Source organism: Gorilla gorilla, chromosome 2 (assembly GCF_029281585.2).
Source record: "Gorilla gorilla gorilla isolate KB3781 chromosome 2, NHGRI_mGorGor1-v2.1_pri, whole genome shotgun sequence".
NCBI classification, from domain to species: domain Eukaryota; kingdom Metazoa; phylum Chordata; class Mammalia; order Primates; family Hominidae; genus Gorilla; species Gorilla gorilla.
Window position 1 is genome coordinate 132450857 of NC_086017.1, and position 22185 is coordinate 132473041.

A 22185-nucleotide genomic window follows, 5' to 3' on the forward strand; every position below is an offset into this window, starting at 1 on the left:
TAAACTTTTCCAAAAAAAAAAAGAGGGAACTCATTTTATGAGATCGATATTATCTGGATACCAAAGCTGAACAAAGACGCCATAAGGGAACTACGGACTATAGTGAGTATCCCCTATTGGAAATGCTTGGAACCAGAAGCGTTTCAGATTTGGAGTTTTTGGAATATTTGCACATACATAATGAGATATCTTGAGGATGGGACACCAGCCTAAACACAACTCATATATGTTTCATATACACCTTATATACATAGCCTGAAGGTAATTGCACAATATTTTAAGTAACTCTGTGGATGAAACCAAGTTTGGACTGCGTTTTGACTATGACCCATCATATGAGGCCAAGTGTGGAACTCTCCTCTTGTGGTGTCACATCAGCGCTCAAATAATTTTGGATTTTAAAGCATTTTGGAATTCAGATTTCAGATTGGGGATACTCAACCTGTAATACCTCTTCTGAATATAGACGCAAAAATCCTCAATAAGATCCTTTTGTAGTTCACGAATGTGATGATTGGGCATTCACGTGGATGTGTGAGTGCCACCCTCGAAGCTTGTTTCAACATTGGCACATTATGCATCTGACTTGAAAAAACAAATTCTCAATAAAATACTAACAAACTAAATTTAGCAACATATGAAAAGGATAGATACCATGACCAAGTAGGGTTTATTCAGGAATGGAAGATTGATTCAACATAAAAAAATTCTTCAATGTAATACATGATATTAATAGAATAAAGGACAAAAACTACATGATCATCTTGCTGGGCACAGAAAAAGCATTTGATGAAGATCCACACTCTTTCTTGATTCACTCAACAAACTAGAACAAACTATCAAACTCCTCTCCTTCAACTTGATAAAGGCCATCTACAAAAATCCACAGGTAACATTGTCCTCATTGGTGGAAGACTGAATGCTTCCCCCCTAAGATCAGGAACAAGTGAAGTGTGGCCACTCTCACCACTCTTGTTAAACATAGTGCTGGAAGTTCTAGGCAGGGAAAAACAGCAAGAAAAGGAAGTAAAAGGCATCCAAATCGCAAAGAAAGAAGTTAAAATATTTTTGTTAACAGATGGCATGGTCTTGAAAATCCTAAGGAATCCACAAGAAAACTATTAGAACTAATAAACCAGTTCAGCAAAGTTTCAAGATACAAGATCAGTGTAGAAATTTTTTACAATTTTCAACTGCTATTTGCTCATTCCAAATAAGTTTACCTCCATGTACATACATGTATGAAGAATCCAGGGGAAAGGTTAATTCAATGGCTGTTAATCACAGCCAAATTTAGCACATCTGCTCTTAGTCAAAATACATTCAAATACATTCAAATAACAGCTGGCATTGTGGAGCACTTGGTATGTGGTACATATCATTCATGTGCCTTATGTGTACTGACACAGTTACATGTGGTCGCACCAAGTATCATCGTCATTTCACAATGGGGAAAACTGAAATAGAAAATGGTTAAGTAAATTTGTCAAAATCACATACCTAATCCCAGCACTTTGGGAGGCTGAGGTGGGAGGATCATGAGGTCAGGATTTCGAGACCAGCGTGACAAACATGGTGAAACCCCATCTCTACTAAAAATACAAAAATTTGCCAGGTATGGTGGCACGTGCCTGTAATCCCAGCTACTCAGGAGGCTGAGGCAGGAGAATCACTTGAAGCCAGGAGGTGGAGGTTGCAGTGAGCCAAGATCGCGCCACTGCACTCTATCCTGGGCAACAGAGCGAGACTCTGTCTCAAAAAAAAAAAAAAGAAAAAGAAAACACCAAAGCCGGGATTCTATATTTTTTTCACTCACAAGATCCTGAATGAGTTTATCTGAAGATGATAAGATAAAGAACGCTAGACTGAGAGTTAAACAAGCTGTCTGGGGCTTTCCTCTGGCTCTTCCACTAACGAGATGTGTGACCTGGGATGAGCAATTTCCCTTTTCTGAATCTCTGTCTCCTCATCTGTAAAAAGAGGGAGCTGGACTAAATGACAGCTAAAGCCTCCTACAACCTCTAATTCTCTTACACTGGATTTACTCTACACCTGGTATCTGAATTACAAACTCTCCCTTTTCCAGGAAAGATGAAAGGACCAGGGGAGGACAGACACTTACTTGTCATGACAAGAGATAGGAGAAACTGAAGCAGGACAGCATGTCATTTGCACAAGTTGCTGCTTCAGCCAGTGATGGGTTTAGGTGAGGAGCATGGTTATAATTAGAGCAGCAGCCAGTCCTGAAGGCTGTGCCAGCCTCCTTCAGCACAGCTGGGCCTGCCGACTGCACATGCAGGAATCTGAGAGGCTGTTCTGGCCTTGAAAATGATCCTTCTTAAAAGGATTTTCCTCCTTCCTCGAGAGAAAGAAAACCTATTGATATAAAACTTCACTTCTCATTCAGTTTCCCCTGCTAAATGCCACTCCAGTAGAGACTGAGTGTTGATAAATACAGGGGAAGGAAAAAGTCGTAAGCTGAGCCTGGTCACATTGCCCCTTGTGATATTGTTTTATTTTTAACTTCGCAACACTTGGACTATTTCTGTTGAAGTTTTCTCTCCTTTCCCTGCCTTCCCAACAGAACTCTGTCCTCTACTGCAGCTGATGCAACCCAGCCACCTCCCGGCAATCCGCTTACTTGCAATCAAGGGTTCAGGTGCAAGCAGATGCTGACTCAGCCTGTTCCATTAAGGTAAGCATTCAAACAGGAGCAGGTGCACCATGACGAGGACATTCAGAGGTGAATATGCAGATGAAGCTGAGCCGCATATCACTTTTGTGTCCTGTGGAAGAGGATTGTTAAGCAAATTAGTTATGTAAAGATGTGGGGGAAAGGCTGGCACTGAGAATGAGATCCAGCCATGTGTAAATTTCTGTTTCCGTTTCAAGAGCAGGTAGAGTACTTGCTTTCTGACAGCTTAGGTTCTTTCTTCTATAATCAACAAGAGCAGTTATGATATCTGTAAAGTTATAACATGGTGATGGGTGGGGGGATCTGGGGAAGTGGAGGAGGTGGTGAGGAAACAAGTGGAAGGCCTAGAATCCACGATTTCTATTTCCTTTTCTTTCTTTTCTGAGACAGTCTTGCTCTGTCACCCAGGCTGGAGTGCAGTGGCACCATCTTGGCTTACTGCAGCCCCTACCTCCCAGGTTCTAGTGATTCTCCTGCCTCAGCCTTCCGAGTAGCTGAGACTACAGGCACATGCCACCACATCCGGCCAATTTTTGTATTTTTTTAGTAGAGACGGAGTTTCACCTTGATGGCTAGGCTGGTCTTGAACTCCTGGCCTCAAGTGATCCGCCCACCTCAGCCTCCAAAAGCGCTGGGATTACAGGTCTGAGCCACTGTGCCTGGCCCAGAATTTCTATTATTTATTTATTTATTTAATTCATTGTTATTATTTTTTTGAGACAGTCTCACTCTGTCGCCCAGGCTGGAGTGCAGTGGTGCAGTCTCAGCTCACTGCAACCTCCACCTTCTAGGTTCAAGAGAGCCTCCTGCTTCAGCCTCCTGAGTAGCTGGGACTACAGGCCTGTGCCACCACGCCTGGCTAATTTTTGTATTTTTAGTAGAGATGGGGTTTCACCATGTTGGCCAGGCTGGTCTTGAACTCCTGGCCTCAAGTGATCCACCCGCTTCGGCCTCCCAAAGTGCTGAGAATACAAGCATGAGCCACTGTGCCTGATCAGAATTTCTATTTTCTAAAGTCTAAATGCTGTGATCTTTTCTCCAGTCAACATTTGCTATGTTTGCTTGCAAGTCATTCTCGTAGCTTAACATTTCGTCTGCTGTGTCATACTACTGGTTAATAAGCACAACTGTATTTTCTGTATATACTATTTAAACTCCGCAGAGTTTAACACCTTTTTTTCGCCAACAGTATTCTCTAAGTGTGGCCCTCTTCTCCCCAGCTCTCTTGAGTCCAAAATGCATCCATGAAATATAAGTGAAATATTTTTCAAGTTGAAAAACTTATATAGGCTTATGCACCAAAACCAAAGATTGTTACAAGCTTGAACAATTTTGCATATTCAGAGGGATAAAAGTAAAATGACTAATGATACTTGAGGTATCAAAAGTTATAACTTTAGACAGATAGTTTCTCACTTCTGGAATAACTGTATAATGTTGCATGCACTAAAAATTGGCAAGGTAAGGGAGCAGTGTTTATTTTCTTGTTTTTCACTGGTTCAAAGTTCAGCTAAGGACATCCTGGGAAGTGGCCTATGCAGCAAAAGGGATTCTGTACACTCTGACCTTTGATATGTACAGGCTAAAGCCACCGATGCCAAGTAAAAGGAGACCTAAAGTAACTATTCAGATACCTTAACTCCTGGTTCTTTCCTGCTTGTCTCTGTAACCTCCATATGTACCCCAAGACTCTGCTATAGGTGTCTGGGTTATCATTATGCCTGTTTCCTGGGCACAAGCAAATTCACTGTGTATAATCACCTAACTTCATTTAATTTTTCCAGGGCGTCCACAGCACCAAGGTCTCCAAGGTGTATGCTGGGATGCTGTCCTGGTGAAACTAGGGTGTGTTGGCTTACAAGTAACCAAGCAGATAGATTGAGTCCCAGCTACCGCTAGATAATCCAGTTACTTTAGCACTATCTTGGCCAATGCAACTGTAATTTAATAGAATAGTACTGATACATAAGCATCAGATATAAGAATTAACTAGCTAATTCAATAACTAATAAGTATAAAGGTAGAGAGATTTCTAGTATAGATGGAAAACTTCAGATTGTGAAGTGGAATGGATCTGGGAGAGGGTGGTTCTGTTTTAGGATACAGTGAAGGTACTGGAATCGCAGCGTCGAAGCCAAGGATTATGGAACCCAATGTGGGAATTAGCCTCAGCAAATTGATTGTGTTAAAATCTCAAGAAGGCAAAGAGATTACTTTAATAATTATCTTTATACATTTTCTTTCCCTACAATTAAATATTTCCATAGCAGGGAAACAGGTCAACAATGCATAATTAAAATAACTAATTAATTGGCTGGTTAACAGGTTAAGAGTTAAAAATATCTTTGACCTTTAACTTTTAACCTTGTCACTTTCACTGAAGTTAAAGCTCAGAAATAAATCATTATTGCCAGCGCCAGCCACATGAGGAGGCAGAATAGTTTAGTTACTGACATCATGTGAGGGGTGCTGAGAGGGCCCCTTGCCTAAAAATATCTCCCTGACATCAACCCTGTTTGCCTACTAACTTTAAAATTATAGAAAAGAATGTTAAAACTATTATTTGTTAATCCCATTCTCTTTTGCTTGAGTCAGTGATTTAAATACACCTGCTATATGTGTTAGCATGACTTTGTTGGCCAGCAACACTTGGTCACCACCTCCTCCTCCTTCTTCCATGCTTTGTCCTACTCTGCCCTTGGTACCATCTAAGCTGCCAACATGCCTTGGCTGTCACCACTCAGGTAGCTTTGTGTGGTGCTGTGATTTCTACAGACTCTTTCAATAAAACATCAAAGCACAATAGAAAAAAAGCACATGACTAGAGCCAGAGACTCTGGGAGCATAGGCAAGACATTTCACTTCTCAGAGCCTCAGTTTCTCCTCTAGGAAACACGGAGGTTAAAACAGACCCTTTCCTTTCAAAATGAGGTCCTTAGACCATCAGCTTCATCTGGATTTTGTTACAAGGAAAGAGTCTCAGACCTCACCCTGGTCCCACTGGATCAGAATCTGCATTTTAAAAAGGTTGCCCGGGTGATTCCTTTGCATGTTGAAGTTTGAGAAGCTATGGAATACGGATTTCTTAATATCTGCCTGATCCAGATTTCGGATTCTATGCCTGTCAAGTGTTTAAAAGAACAAGTACTTTAATCCCCTGCAAACAATCTGGCAGTGCTCAGATTATCTATTATAAATCCAGCCCACTGAGGTCTTTTCTTCAATGAGGCCTACATTAACCTAAGTTGAAATGATTTCCTTTTCACCTTAAAAAAAAAGCAGCCCCAATTAAGCATACATCTGACATCACTCTACTTTCTTCCTAAATTTGTTTCAAATTACTCTCGCAGCTTTTAAAATGCTGCCTTTTTAAGGGTTCAGTTTAATTCAGTTCAATCCTATTCAATGTTCTCGTTGACTGAGTGCTGGGGGCAGTGTTTGCTCTACTCACTCCAGTCCCTAGAAGCCCATTTGGTGGGTCCTTAAGAAGTATTATCACCCTCTGTTGATATTCCGGTCAGACCTCCTTCCACTGCCTGCACACACCTTGCTGGCAACAACACTTGTGCCCATCATTGGAACCTCTCTCACCATTCTCACCATCACAGCAACTTTGCCAGGTTCTGCCAACTGCCACAGCCAATCACAAGAGAGAAGGCAAGTCTCAAGGACCACACTTTCCTTTTTTCTTGATGAGCAGAATAATGCAGATGAGCAAAAAAATTTACAAATTTTGGCCTAGGAAACAAAGATGCCTTCAAGTTGTCTTTATGGCATCTACAAAGTTTCAGTCCTAAAGCGGTACTATTTGAATTCCTAAGTGCTTAAGGAATGGCTCGTGGTGATTAAAGGGGGCCGAAAGTCGGGGGAAGTGTAGAGGCTTACATTCTTAAAAGAGTGAGGAAATAATTTTTAAAAAATAGAATTTGAATATCATCAAACTGACAGTGGAATATAAGATACATTGGAGTGAGGGGGACTGAAAATGGAAAGGCCAGACATGGCTACAGGAGGGCAGTGGGAACACATGAAGGCCTGGAGGAGGGAGGTGACTATGAGAATGACCTTCCTCATAGAGTGACTCATCTATTACACACTCCCTATTTCATCTCATTGGATCCTTGTGCAACCCTATTGGTTATTAAAGGCCCTTTTTTTTTTTTTTTTTTGAGACAGAATTTCACTCTGTTGCCCAGGCTGGAGTGCAGTGGCATGATCTTGGCTCACCACAACCTCTGCCTCCCAGGTTCAAGTGGTTCTTGAGCCTCAGTCTCCCGAGTGGCTGGGATTACAGGTGCCTGACACCACATCCGGCTACTTTTTTGTATTTTTAGTAGAGACAGGGTTTCTCCATGTTGGCCAGGCTGGTGTCAAACTCCTGACCTCAAGTGATCCACCTGCCTTGGCCTCCCAAAGTGCTGGGATTACAGGTGTCAGCCACCGTGCCCTGCTTATAAGCCCTACTTTTGAATTAATAAATTAGCTTTAGATAGATTAACTTGTCAAAAATCACTCAGCTTATTCATGGGAGTGCTCGTTGATTTACTTTATATTGGGGTTGTCAGGTAAGGACTCTCTGTGGAGGTAACATGTAAGCAGAAAACTAAGTGGCAAGAAGGAGTCCACAGAGCAAATACAGAACAAGAGGAGAATTCTCCTCATAGAAAGAGCAGGTACACAGGCCCTGTGCTGGAAGAAGTGGCAAGACCAGAGCAAAGTGCATAAGGGTGGGAGGTCAGGCAAAAGAGCAAGCAAGGGAGAGCTCATGCATGGCCTCATGGGCCAAGAGAAGGACTTCAGAGTTTATTTCCTTGTGAAGGGAATCCACTGGAAGTTTTAAGTGGGGGAGTAATAACCTAGTTTTGTAAATTGTGAAAAATTACGCCTTCTGCTGGTAAATATTGCCAATCCATTCTCCCCAAAATAGGAGCTTTAAAATTCCCCTGTCTTAGCAGTCAACATAATATGATTTAGATTTAAATACTACAAAGATTCATACAGAACTAGATTTTACTAGATGTGCTAGATGTAGTTTAAATGGAATATGAGTTGGTGGAAGGACCTGGTGTGTGAACTGAGACATGGTGCAAAATAGAAGGAGTGAGACTGATTATAAACCCATTGCACTACACCGGGTGAGCAAGGATGATGCCTGGCATTGGGCAGTGGTGGAGATGGAAAGAAGTGGGCAGAATTTGCCCACTCCTTTTCCAGATCTTTTGTCAAGGCCTTCCCACCTAACTGGCAATCCTCCCACCTTGGTCTCCCACAGTGCTGGGATTACAGGCATGAGCCACTAAACTGGGACCAATTTACACCTTTCTGTGTGGTCCACACAGCACCACAATCTGCATCAAATCAAGTTGCTGCCCCCTTGCCGGGTGCTAAATGCTTCCCTATTTCTTTAAAAAACAAGCTATGCCTCAGGCTCACACACCTGGTCCTTCCACCAGCCTATGTTTCATTTAAACTACGTCCAGCACATTCTGTGTAGATCTTGGGACTATTTAAATCTAAACTATATTAGTTTGACTGCTAACTCCTCTAGACAGGGGAAATTTAAAACTCATATTTTGGAGAAAATGTGTTGACCATATATTTAACTGTAGTTCATTTTTAAGAGGATAGAACATACTGCTTTTTCAGACAAGAAGCAAGAATTTAAATGTGAACACAGGGGCCAGGGGTGGTGGCTCATGCCTGTAATCCTAGCACGTTGGGAGGCCGAGGTGGGTGGATCACCTGAGGCCCGGAGTTTGAGACCAGCCTGGCCAACATGGCAAAACCCCGTCTCTACTAAAAATACAAAAATTAGTTGAGTGTGATGGTGCATGCCTGTAATCCCAGCTACTCAGGAGGCTGAGGAAGGAGAGTCACTTGAACCAGGGAGGTGGAGGTTGCAGTAAGCCAAGATCGTGCCACTGCACTCCAGCCTGGGCAACAGGAGCGAGACTCTGACTCAAAAAAAAAAAAAAGTGGATACAAGGCATAGTAATTAAAAGGGAAATGGCACCTGGATAGCCATACTCTGTCTCAGGCATAGATTTTTGTCAACCTTTTCACAGTGAAGAATTTCTATAATCTGAGTGCTTTGATCTAGTAGGTATTTCATTTTAAATATCAGAATCCATATTGTAGTGCATACACACACACACACATATATATATATATATATGTATATATATATATATATTTTTTTTTTTTTGGAGATGGAGTCTCACTCTGGTGCCCAGGCTGGAGTGCAGTGGCACAATCTCCACTCACTGCAAACTCTGCCTCCCGGGTTCAAGAGATTCTCATGCCTCAGCCTCCCAAGTAGCTGGGATTACAAGTGTGCACTATCATGCCTGGATAATTTTTGTATTTTTAGTAGAGATGAGGTTTTTCCATGCTGACCAAACTGGTCTCAAACTCCTGACCTCAGGTGATCTGCCTGCCTCAGCCTCCCAAAGTGGTGGGATTACAGGCATAAGCCACCATGCCCTGTCTAAACATATATATATATACACACACACACACACAGGATCTTGCTGTGTTGCCCAGGCTGGAGTGCAGTGGCATGATCACGGCTCACTGTAGCTTCAATCTCCCAGGCTCAAGCAATCCTCCTGTGCCAGCCCTCCAAGCAGCTAAGACTACAGGCATGTGTCACACTTGGCTGATTTTTTTTTTTTTTTTTTAGTGGAGATGAGGTCTTGCTGTGTTGCCCAGGCTGATCTCAATCTCCTGAGCTCAAGCAATCTCCCACCTTGGCCTCCCAATGCGCTGAGATTACAGACATTTGCCTCAGCACCTGACTTATGTAGTGCATAGTTTTTAACCCTACAACCTTCCCTTTCACAGTTATATCCTCTGAAATGCAAAGCCATTGGGCCTGGATGCTCCTTTTGTTTTCTGTACTCAGAGAGGGCACAGTATGGGATATGATCCAAAGAAGTATCAAAATAATCACCATAAGGGTGGAGGGGCTTCTTAAGGAAGGGCATCTGGCTCCTTTACAACCTGAAAAGATTAATACATGTGGACACTATTCTGTGCCCCAACTCTAGCAATGGGCTTGCATTTTCCCCACACCGTGTGGATCAAACACCTGTGTCTCCATGGGCCTTTGAGGGCCAAGTGTGATGTAGCAAAGAGTATAGAGGTATAGAGTTTGAAGACAGACAGGCCTAGGCCTCTTTGTGCCTCAGAATCCTTATTCATAAATTGGAAATGGTAGTACCCACCTCACATGGTTGTTGTGAGAATTAAATGAGGTGTTATGTAAAAGCATAGGAAAGGCACTAAAATTTCATTTCTCTGCCTCCGTGACACCAAAAATGCAGAGAAATCTCTCAATCTAGGAAAGTCATACAAACCCCATGGGGGATAAGGATCCTGTTACTGGGCACAGGAACAGAGAAGATTGGGAGAACAGGACATCTTCTATCACAAGGCAACCAATGATATATCTAATTTGATCATTTTGGGGCAACACCAGTTGGTTCCTACTTAAGGTGATCGATCAACTGTCCAGGTTTGCCCGGAACTCAGGCATTTTCTGGGATATGGGACTTTCAGTGCTAAACCAGTAGAGTCCTAGGCAAACCAGGACAAATTGGTCATCCCACTTACCCAGCCATGATTAGACTATCGAGAGTTACAGATTGACCCTTATATCAGTGAGAACAATTTCCCCCACATACACAACAAAGGCTCAGATGTGATTTGTTTATAGATGTGAGGCTATTTCATCTTCCCCCTTCCTTTCATTGTCAAACTTCTCTGGAGTGGTCTCCACTCACCGTGCCTTTCTGCTCTGTACATGTCCTCTCTCAAAGTCACTCATCGGGTGTAGCTCCAAAGCCTGGTAGGAGAGCTTTAAATAGCAACATGAAAAAAAAAAAGCGTCTTTGTTATCTCTTAAAGGGACATTTTCAAGTAACTTCAAGGAGCTGGAGAACAATAAGGCTGCACCACAAATGTTTCCAGCTTCAATAATACTGTTCCGAAGAACCATACTCCATAGTGCTGAAGGGTAAGAAATGATAGAGCTTAAGAGTTAGTCACCAGTGTCCCTCCAGCCAGACACAGCCCTGCTGCTGGGGCAGAGTTCTCACTGCACACATAGAAGCACACCGAACTAGCCAGCCCTTCTTTTCCTTTCCAGGAACTGAGCTCAACTTAATGACAGAACAGGCTGGCAAATATGAAGTTAGACATTCCTGGAGCTAGTAGCTTTTTTCACAGAGCATTATCCCATTTGTGATTTTCCCCTTCTTTTCCACCTAAAAAGCAGCAGGGGACTCTGAATTATCCAGACTTTGTCCTCATTGGTGAATTTCTCTTCTGAATAAAAATAGATGGCCACATTCTCTCAGCCAGGACAGGCCCTGCCAACAATGGAGTGTATGCTTAATAGCTTTTCCTTCCTCTACAAGCAAACAACACATTTTCAATGGCCAAGGGTCCCATTGCGCAGCTAAAATGCCACACTTGCTCTGGCAAGAGCTCTTTGGGGACCTGCCATAAGCAGTGGCATTGTCATCATTGTTCTTAACTTTGCAGTATCATTTGAGGCCGTAGCTCACTTTTTCCTTTGCATCTATGACAACATAGTCCTGACTCTTTTAGCTCTCTGATCTCTCCATCTCTGGTTCTACTTCCTAATTTCCCCCAAAGCCGTCATACTTGGCTATGTACTTCATGGCTCCAATTTCTATTCTGTTTTTACTTTCCCACATATGGCTTCCTCTCTCACTTGTAAGTGGATACTTCACAAATCTGCATCTCCACATTCCAGTCCCTCATCTTCCCATCCATGAGATCTATCATCCTCTCAAGCAACTTGTATTAAACTTTCAGGACCCATCTCTCCTCCCCAAATTGTTCCCTCTTTAGATCTCTATTTTTCTCAAAAATTGTAGCCAACATTCTTTCTTCCTGGTTCGAAATCTTGGCATCAACTTTGTTTCCTTTTTTACCATCCCAGCCAGAAATAAAAATGTGATTCTCCCTTTGTAATGTCTTCTATGTGTCTCATCTTGACTATTTTTACTGTCATTGGTCTCACCCATCCAAGCTTCCATCGCATTCTCTACACAGCAGTTTCTAACTCTAGGTCTTCCTACTCCATTTATTCCTCCAGTACTCTTACTTAACACCCCAATTACAGTGTTAAATGGCTCCCTATTGTGTATCAAATAATTCCAGATGCTTTAGCCTAATATTTAAACATTTCCACATTAAGTCCATAATGGACTCTTTTTTTTTCCAAAAGTGACCTGGAATATGGCAGGAATCTACCTCTACATTACATTGCATGTTAAGAGATCAGTAGCTGGGCTCTTGGACCCAAAGATGTGTTTCCTGCTGGATCCTATTCTGCTCCATCACAGTCCATTTTTGTCCATTCAGGCTTCTATAACAAAAGATTCTAGACTGGGCAGCTTACAGACAACAGAAACTATTTGGAGACTGGAAAAGCCAAGATCAAGATGCCAGCAGATTCTATGTCTTGTAAGGGCCTTCTTGGGTCACAGACTGCCATCTTTTACTCCTGTCCTCATGTGGTGGAAGGGACAAAGGATCTCTCTTGGGCTTCTTTTATAAGGGCACTAATTCTATTCATGAGGGTTTTACCCTGATGTCTTAATTGTTGCCAGAAAAGAGTGTCCTGATCCAGACCCCAGAGCAGATTCTCAGATTCCCACAGGAAAGAATTCGAGGCAAGTCACAGAGCACAGTGAAATAGCAAGTTTATTGGAAACTACTCTGTTACAGTCTAGGGCATCCTCAGCAAGAGGAGGAGTGCTCCATCTTTTGTTAGTGTCTGTACTTATAAGAAACTATAAAGAGGTAAATTAAACCTGGAATGTGCAGACATGCTCCGATGTGCTCACTAAAGGTAGTGGCTGTCAGTGTTATTGATGACCATCAATCCTTTAACCTCAGCTTGCTCTTTAACATTATCTTTAAGCAAAGAGGGCTGCACTGTCAGGACATCTGGACATTCTGCAGGCTTGGTGAGAGATGTTTTGTCTGGCCACAAATATTCTGTAATTGTAAGTGGTGGTCAGCTTGGGATGTGGCTATTTTCAGACCATAAATATTAACCTTATAGGGTCTTTGTGGGTGCCTCACTATTCACTGAAAGATGACATCACTCTGGTTATGGTTCTTTTTTATTTTATTTTATTTTTATTTTTATTTTTTTGAGATGGAGTCTCACTCTGTTGCCCAGGCTGGAGTGCAGTGGCACGATCTCAGCTCACTGCAACCTCTGTCTCCCCAGCTCAAGCGATTCTCCTGCCTCAGCCTCCCAAGGAGCTGGGACTAAAGGCATGTGCCACCACACCCAGCTAATTTTTTGTATTGTTAGTAGAGACGGGGTTTCACCATGTTAGCCAGGATGGTCTCGATCTCTTGACCTGGTGATCTGCCTGTCTCAGCCTCCCAAAGTGCTGGGATTACAGGCGTGGGCCACCACGCCCAGCTCTGGTCATGTTTTATTAAGCCAGAGGCCTGGTAAATAGGGGTTCCTCTAACATATTTCCCCCTTCTGTCATGAGTGGACCCTTAATCCTAAGGGACACTGAAGGGCAGAGGTCAGTCTTCTGCAACCTCTTCCTGCTGAGAAAGGTCATTGATTTTAACTCTGCCTAACTTTAAGGGATCTGTCATGTTGGGAGGGGTCTTAACCAGAGGTAGCTTGAAGCTGTTGCAGTTAACTGGAGGAGCAATAGGTCTGTAGGTTTGTAGGTCACTCATAAGTTGATATCCTAAACATAGAAACTTATAAGAATTATAGCTATAATTATAAAACATGATATATGAGTACCATACATTGTGAATTAAGGATTAATAATAAGAATAGGGCCTAGTAAACCCTACATTCCATACAAAACATGCAGCAACAATAAAATCCACAACATAAAGCTATGCCTATTCCAATTATTATAGCCGGGGTGACAAAAGGAACTTTTTCCACCATGATGGCCCTGACCCAAACCACAATGTTAGCCATTATCTAAAGAAAGTGTGGTATTAGAGATGGCTTTAATTTGTTGATGCATATCTGGAGGGCCAAAGAAATATTGTCTGAGTTATTTGGGATATGTATACAATATTTGATTCTGATAATAGCACAGATTCCTCCCTGTGCCGCAGTCAGAGTATCTAATGACATTCTGTTTTGCATGATAGCCTTACGCATATAATACATTTCAGCATTTATAAAAGATATATCTCACAGGCTGTTACTTACAGCTCATGGGGTATCATTGGCAATGACCTCAACATGCCAGATAGCATCTTATAATCTAATAGATGGTAGGAAGAGTGAGGCCAAGTGGTTATACCCATGAAAAATGGATCTGGCCCACATACTGGTTATGTGGAGAAGGTTGGCTGGCTTTATTTTTTATTTATTTATTTATTTATTTTTTTGACACAGTCTCCCTCTGTTGCCGAGGCTGGAGTGTGGTGGCATGATCTCGGCTCACTGCAACCTCTACTTCCTGGATTCAAGCAATTTTCCTGCCTCAGCCTGCCAAGTAGCTGCGATTACTGGTGCGCACCACCACACCCGGATAATTGGCCAGGCTGGTCTCAAATTCCTGACCTCAAGTGATTCATCCACCTCGGCCTCCCAAAGTGCTGGGATTACAGGCATGGGCCACCACGCCAGCCTGGCTGGCTTTTTTAAATAGTCTTTGTCCAGTGACCTGGGGTCAAGATAAGCTTCATGTACAATGTCCTAGCCACCCAGAAGGCAATCATGGCCAAAGATTGGTGCCACATATCCAATGAGTTCCTAAGGGATGCATATCAGTTGGGTTTTGGTCGTTGCGACCAATCGGTAGCAGATAAGTCCATTTGTTGCAGGACTATGGTATGTTGGCATTTTCTTGCAGGAATCCATCCCATGACACAAGTAGCATTTGTCAAGGCATCAAGGGAGTGATTCCATTGTTCCTAACACAATGGGACTACCTGACTTAGGTGTCCTGCAGAGGTGGTTAGTCATAGAAAACCATCCCAAATCTGAAGAAATCATTCTTCAAAACTGGAGTTTTTGAGTTTTTTAGTTTGGATGTTTATCTTTGGGTCTAGAAAGGAGGTGCCCAGTGCAAGAAACTTTTCTGTGGTCTCATTTACTGAGAATGGCTTCCTATGCCCAGAATTGCTAAAATTGTTATTAATTGGCCATTGGGTTACATTGTTCCAAGTCAGGCCAGACATCTGTGCTTCTGTCCATTGTTTAAGTCCCTCTAAGTATGTCTGTAAGTTATCTAAGCATGTCCCTGTGTGGGGGATATCCACCAGGGCAAGCCTGAGATGCTAGAGAAGGGCAATAGCTCACAAATCCAGCAAGAGGACATCGGCATAGTCCTGTGCCCATTGTAAGAAAAGATTTGAACCTCCAGCAATAGTGAAAGGAAGGATAGAAGCCCCAAAATAGACACAAATAAAAAAGAAGCTGCATTCTATAGTTATATCCTGTAAGGACATAGATATTGCTTACCCAGAGCTGGGACAGACTCATACCAGTAAAAGTAAAAGACGACCAGGAGGAGGATCAGGAAGACTAACCTTGACCCCAAGCTTATCCAGAGCATCACTTTGTAGTAAGAAGCTTCCAAGGATTTCTCCTGAAGAGGAAGTATAGACCTTCTACTGGCTCACAAGAGTAAACTAGATTAGCAGACTGGGTGTCACAAGTGTAGACCTTCTACTGGCTCACAACGGTAGACTAGATTAGCAGACTGGGCGTCAGTAGCTTGTGGGGCTCCATAAGAAACAGGTTTAATTCAAGACAAATGTACCTAACTGTGAATCCCTTGCAGTTTGACTGCTATTGGAGTGCTCAGAGCGCTTGATATAGTCCTTTCCACATTGGGGAAAGCTGGTCGCTAGAGACCCTTCCATTCAAGTCTTTAGTAAGGTTAAATACCCTAGTTGAACTGAAACAGAATTTTCCTCTCATGTGGGGAGGGAAAGCCTTTTATATCCATATTCACACAATGTGTTTTGCACTTGTCCTAGATTGATAACATATTTTTGTAATTAATGAATCATTTCATCTATTAGGAGATTTGCAGTTAGGAAAGGCCTTCCATATGTTAATGCAAAAGGACTTAATTATAAGTTTCCCTTTGGAGCAGCTCAAACCTGCAGTAAAGCTACAGGCAATAGAGATAGCCAGGTCTCTGATGTTTCCTGGCAAAATTTAGCCGGAGTCCTCTTTAGCCTATGATTAACCCTTTCCACCTTTCCAGAGAATTGGGGTCTCCATGCAGAATGAAGATGATATTGGATTCCCAATGCCAAGGATAGGTATTGGGTTATGCCTGCCGTGAAAGAGGGGCCATAGCTACTTTGCAATCTTTCAGGTAATCCAAACTGAGGAATTATTTCTTTTAATAAACTTTTAGATAGGCTTGGTGTGGTGGCTCATGCCTGTATTCCCAGCACTCTGAAAGGCGTAGGCAGGTGGATCACCCGAGGTCAAGAGTTTGAGACTAGCCTGGCCAATATGGTGAAACCTTGTCTCTACTAAAAATACAAAAATTAGCTGGGCATAGTGGTGCATGCCTGTAGTCCCAGCTACTTGGAAGGCTGAGGCAGGAGAATCGCTTGAACTCAGGAGGCTGAGGTTGCAGTGAGCCGAGATCATGCCATTGCACTCCAGCTTGGGCGACAAGAGTGAAACTCCATCTCAAAAAAAAAAAAAAATTGAGAGACCTCTAAAGCTCTTTTTTTTTTTTTTTTTTGTGAGATGGAGTCTCACTCTGTCATCCAGACTGGAGTGCAGTGGCATGATCTCGGCTCACTGCAAGCTCCGCCTCCCGGGTTCACGCCATTCTCCTGCCTCAGCCTCCCAAGTAGCTGAGACTACAGGCGCCCACCACCACGCCCGGCTAATTTTTTGTATTTTTAGTAGAGACAGGGTTTCACTGTGTTAGCCAGGATGGTTTCGATCTCCTGACCTCGTGATCCGCCCGCCTCGGCCTCCCAAAGTTCTGGGATTACAGGCGTGAGCCACCGTACCTGGCCGAGACCTCTAAAGCTCTTTTGGATCAAGTGGGGGAAAGCCTTAACCTAACCAGTGAAGGTAACAATAAACACCAGTAAATATTTGAATCCCCTACATAGAGGCATTTAAATAAAGTCTAGTTGCCAGACTTCACCCAGATAGGCTCCTTTATGTTGGACAGGTTTAACTAGAGGTGGGGGCGATGGCTGGCTGCTTGGGTTATTTTGGGCACAGAGCTTTCAGGCTGAAGTCATCTGTTTTAATGTCTTGAAAAATTTTCCCATAAATAAATAAGATATCAACTGAAATAAAGAATCCCTTCCCAAATGAGTGGAATTATGAAAATGCTTAACTATTTTACACTGATTGGCACTTGGCATTAGTAATTTATTATCATTAGCCAGCCAGAGGGGCCCTGGGCCAAATCGTGATCCCTGGCCCATTTTTGTTCTTCCTTGGAGTACACTGGCTCAGCTATGTCTGGGGCTGTGGGCACTAGGATGCCCATAAGTGTTAACTGGCTCTTTTAGTGCAGTGGCCTTGGCCCCCACATCTGCAAGGGCATTTCATTTAATAATATCATCAAAATGTGCTCTGCAATGAATTACAGCCATTTCTTTTGGCAGCAAAACAGCATCTAACAAGCTCAAAATATCTGAGTGATGTTTTCTGGGGGAGTCCTTAGCAGCGAGAAGTCCCCACTCTTTCCAAATGTCGGCATGACCATGAAGCATTAAAAAGGCATGCTTGGAATCATCAGAAATGTTAATTTTTACATCCTTTTCCAATTGCAGGGCCCTAGTAAGAGCAATTAGCTCAGCTTCCATCTGTAAACCATTCTGTCTCAGGATTGTTAAGAGGCTCATCTCTTAAGTTTGGCCTGCTAGAATAAATTTGCTCCATAACCTGTATGCAGGAATGGTTTAGAGCGTCTGTGGACTCTGGCAGACAAGCAGCTGGGTTTACTTGGAGAACTTCAAGAATTATGTCTGGTGTGTCTAACAGTAAGGCCTGATGCTTTAATAAACATCCTCCCATCATCCACTGGTGCCCTTTAGCTTCTAGGACCCCCTGGACTTGGTGTGTAGTCAAAACCTCCAGGTGCTGTCCTAATGTTAGCATATTAGCTTCATCTACCAGAAGAGCAGTAGCTGCAACAGCCCAAAGGCATCCAGGCCATGCAGAAGCCACATGGTCGAGTTGCTTAGAAAAATAGGCTACTGGCTGTGGAATATTCCCCAATTTTTGGACAAGAACATCCAAGACCATACCTTGCTTTTTGGCCACATAAAGGAAAAATGGCTTATCCAAGTTGGGGATTCCTAAGGCTGGAGCAGAGCCCAATTTCGCTTTGACAGTATTGAAGTTTTGTCTGCAATTCTCATTCCAATCAAAGGGTTTTAAACCTGTCCTTTATAGAACCTCACATACAGGCTTGAAATGTTTGCCCAAATCCAGGCACCCATAAATGGCAGAACCCAGCCATCCCTAAAAAGGCCCACATAGGTTTCTTGGTATGGGGCTCTTGAATGAGCTTCCTTCCATTCTGAGGCTATTGCTTGGGTACCAGAGGTTAAGATGCAACCCAAATTGATTCTGGAGGAGTGTTATAAATAATAAAAAGAGAAACAAATAGTAAATAATAAAAAATTTATAAAAAAGATATATTCAAAATATTTGGCTTTCTGAGTAGAAATCTGAGCCCTGTGTGGTGACACCCTATATCCACTAGTTCCTAGGAAATTTAGCAATTTAACAGTAGTATTATCTGAGTTCTCTTTAGCTGGGCTAGCAATGAGCAAATCATCTACATACTAGATAATTGTGCCCTTTTGCAGTTGTAGATTCTTCAAGTCCTTAGCTAGAGCATTTCCAGACAAGTGTGGGTTATCCCGCAACCCTTGAGGGAGAACTGTCCAGGTTAGTTGTGAGGTTGAATGAGTATCAGGATCATTCCTTTCAAAGTCAAACAGAGGTGTGGATCTGGATGCATTGGGTGCAGAAAAATGCATCCTTATCTTCCTTTTTTCTCTCCTCAGGGGAGAGGAACAAAAGAAACACTCGTTTGTTTTATGCTCTCTGAAGGTAACCATGCCTTGCAGCCGAATCAATAAATTCCTCCCCAGTAAGGGGTAGGGCATGCAGGTAGTACTAAAAAGCCATGCAAGAAAACCAGAGTCCCTGAAGGACAGCTTAAAGGATAAGGAAAGTGGCATTTCTGGGCTTGCCCATCAATGCCTGTACAGCTATAGAAGACAGGGCTCCATTATGCTGGGCCAGAACAAAGTAAAATGCTCCCGTATTGAATAAGAAATTAATAATCTTATCTGCCACTTCAAGAGTCACCTGAGTCTCCTCCAGAGCAATGGCTAATTGTCCAACAGGAAATAAGGTGTGAAGTCTCAGGCTGGTCACTCTTAGTTCTACTGGGCCATTATGGGTTCAGGAGCCGACTCTTGGGAACACAGGGCATTCCCTCTTCCAGTGACCAACCTTCTTACAGAAAACACATTGGTTTACACCCAGGACACAGTGGCCCAGGGCACAGTGGCTCTGAGGCCCAGAATGGGGCTTTCTGCCTGCTAGTTTCCTCTGGCAGGGCTTGGGGGATAAGGGCCTGGCTCTGAAGGGGTGGAGAGCTCAAGGCTACAGCTAAAAGCTGGGCCTTTTGGGAGGTTTGCTTTACTTTCTCTGCCTCCTCTGCCCTATCTTGGCCATTGAAAATCGCAAAAGTCATGTCTAAAAGCTGATTTATGGAAGTCCAGGGGCCTAAGTTTGCTTTTGTAGCTTCCTGCAGATATCAGGAGCAGACTGGATTATGAAATGAACTCCTAGCAATGCCTGTCCCTCCTTGGAGTCAGGGTCAGTGTTAGTATATTTCCTCAAGGCCTCAATTAACTGCCCTTGGAACAAGGTTGGATTTTCATCCTTTCCCTGAGTAATTTCCCTGACTTTATCATAATTAACAGGCTTTATCACAAATCTTCTCATTGCTTCAAGGAGGCAAATAATCATATGGTTTCTCCTCTCTAGGTTCTTACTTTCTTTTTGTGTTGTTTTTTTCCTCAAGACGGAGTCTTACTCTGTTGCCCAGGCTGGGGTGCAGTGGCAAGATCTTGGCTCACTGCAACCTCCGCCTCCAGATTCAGGTGAGTTCTCCTGGCTCAGCTTCCCAAGTAGCTGGGACCACAAGCACATGCCACCACATACGGCTAATTTTTGTGTTTTTAGTAGAGACAGGGTTTCACCACATTGTCCAGGCTGGTCTCAAACTCCTGACCTCAAGTGATCTGCCCACCTTGGCTGCCCAAACTTACTTCCTCTTAATAACTCCAATTTAGGTCCCAGTCAGGAACTGCTGTACGTCCTACTGGATAGATGTCATGCCCCTGGTTGCAGGCTGCCACTCCGTCTGCATATGCTTTAACAGCTCCCATAATATGCTGCTTTTCTTCTTCTGTGAAGCAGGTAGACAGAAGTATATGCAAATCTTGCCAGGTTAAATCATATGTTGAAGGGGTGGCCTGCCCCTCCACACCTGTGGGTATTTCTAGTCGGGTGGGACGAGAGACTGAGAAAAGAAATAAGACACAGAGACAAAGTATAGAGAAACAACAGTGGGCCCAGGGGACCAGCGCTCAGCATACCAAGGACCTGCACCGGCACCGGTCTCTGAGTTCCCTCAGTTTTTACTGATTATTATCTTCATTATTTCAGCAAAAAGGAATGTAGTAGGAGGGCAAGGTGATAATAAGGAGAAGGTCAGCAACAAACATGTCAGCAATAGAATCTATGTCATAATTAAGTTCAAGGGATGGTACTATGCCTGGATGTGCACGTAGGCCAGATTTATGTTTCTCTCCACCCAAACATCTCAGCCGAGTAAAGAATAACAAGGCAGCATTGCTGTAAACATGTCTTGACTCCCACCATAGGGTGGTTTTTCTCTGATCTCAGAATTGAACAAATGTACAATCAGGTTTTATACCGAGACATTCAGTTCCCAGGGGCAGGCAGGAGACAGTGGCCTTCCTCTATCTCAACTGCAAGGGGCTTTCCTCTTTTACTAATCCACCTCAGCACAGACCCTTTATGGGTGTCAGGCTTTCTCATCCCACGAGGCCATATTTCAGACTATCACATGGGGAGAAACCTTGGACAATACCCCGCTTTCAAGGACAGAGGTCCCTGCGGCTTTCCGCAGTGCCTTGTGCCTCTGGTTTATTGAGACTAGAGAATGGCGATGACTTTTACCAAGTATACTGCTTGTAAACATTTTGTTAACAAGGCACATCCTGCACAGCCCTAGATCCCTTAAACCTTGATTGTATACAACACATGTTTTTGTGAGCTCCAGGTTGGGGCAAAGTGGCTGGGGCAAAGCTACAAATTAACAACATCTCAGCAAAGCAATTGTTTAAAGTACAGGTCTTTTTCAAAATGGAGTCTCTTATGTCTTCCCTTTCTACATAGACACAGGAACAGTCTGATCTCTCTTTCTTTTCCCTACAATATGTCAATGTTAGTCTCTCAAATTCATCTATGAATTTTCCTAGACTCTCTAAAAACCAGCTGAATTTTTCCTGGCATAAGGCTGTCAGGCACAGAAAAGGGTACATGTACCCATAGAGTGCCCCTGTCACCATCTGCCAGCTCCTGAAGACAGCAAAGAGTCAACTTCGACGGCTGGTAAAAGGCCCCACTGAGAGTGGTGCTGGTGGGGCTAGGCTCTTTGGGGAACGAATGTAAGACAGGACTTGAGGGGTAAGGAGGAGGTGATGGCAGGACATCGGACAACCCCAAATAACTAGGAGGGGTTAATAATACTTTGGACACTTCTGGGGAACTAGGAGTCTGACTTTGTTCCTCCGGAGCACTTGAACTTACAGTGGGGAGTCCGGAACCAGCTGGGGGAAGCCTGGGATTAGGAGGCACTTGCATAAGTGGTCATGAATTATGTCTAGTCCCTCATTTTTCTCTCCTATCAAACATATACAAGCGTATTTTAAATCCTTATCCTGACTAACCATTAGGAAGGCCTGCACATAGAGTATTTCTCCACACTTAGTTTCCCTTCTACAAAACAAATCAAGCCGAAGTATAGTGTTAGGGGCCGCTGTAACACCTGAGGTCCACCTTTCTGGTCCTCTCAAAGGATATTGGGGCCAGTGTTATATTAAAAAAAAAAAATTTCTCAGCCAGGCACGGTGGCTCACACCTGTAATCCCAGCACTTTGGGAGGCCGAGGCTGGCAGATCACGAGGTCAGCGGATCGAGACCATCCTGGCTAACACAGTGAAAACCCGTCTCTACTAAAAATACAAAAAAATTAGCCAGGCATGGTGGCGGGTGCCTGCAGTCCCAGCTACTCGGGAGGCTGAGGCGGGAGAATGGCGTGAACCCGGGAGGCGGAGCTTTCAGTGAGCCGAGATCCAGCCACTGCACTCCAGCCTGGGCGAGACAGCCAGACTCC

General features: G+C 43.4%; 1 protein-coding gene and 1 non-coding gene across 2 annotated transcripts in view; both read left to right on the top strand.

Moving 5' to 3' along the window:
- Positions 1-486: 486 nt before the first annotated feature.
- LOC115934228 (small nucleolar RNA U13) lies at positions 487-587 on the top strand. The gene has a single exon (XR_004070049.3). It is a non-coding gene; the product is annotated as a small nucleolar RNA U13 (small nucleolar RNA).
- Positions 588-2275: 1688 nt separating this feature from the next.
- Positions 2276-22185, top strand: part of FBXO40 (F-box protein 40) — a 36019-nt gene continuing 16109 nt past the window's right edge. The window contains exon 1 of the mRNA XM_004036149.5: positions 2276-2695. The gene's annotated coding sequence lies outside the window, so the exon portion shown is untranslated. The remainder of the gene's footprint in view (positions 2696-22185) is intronic.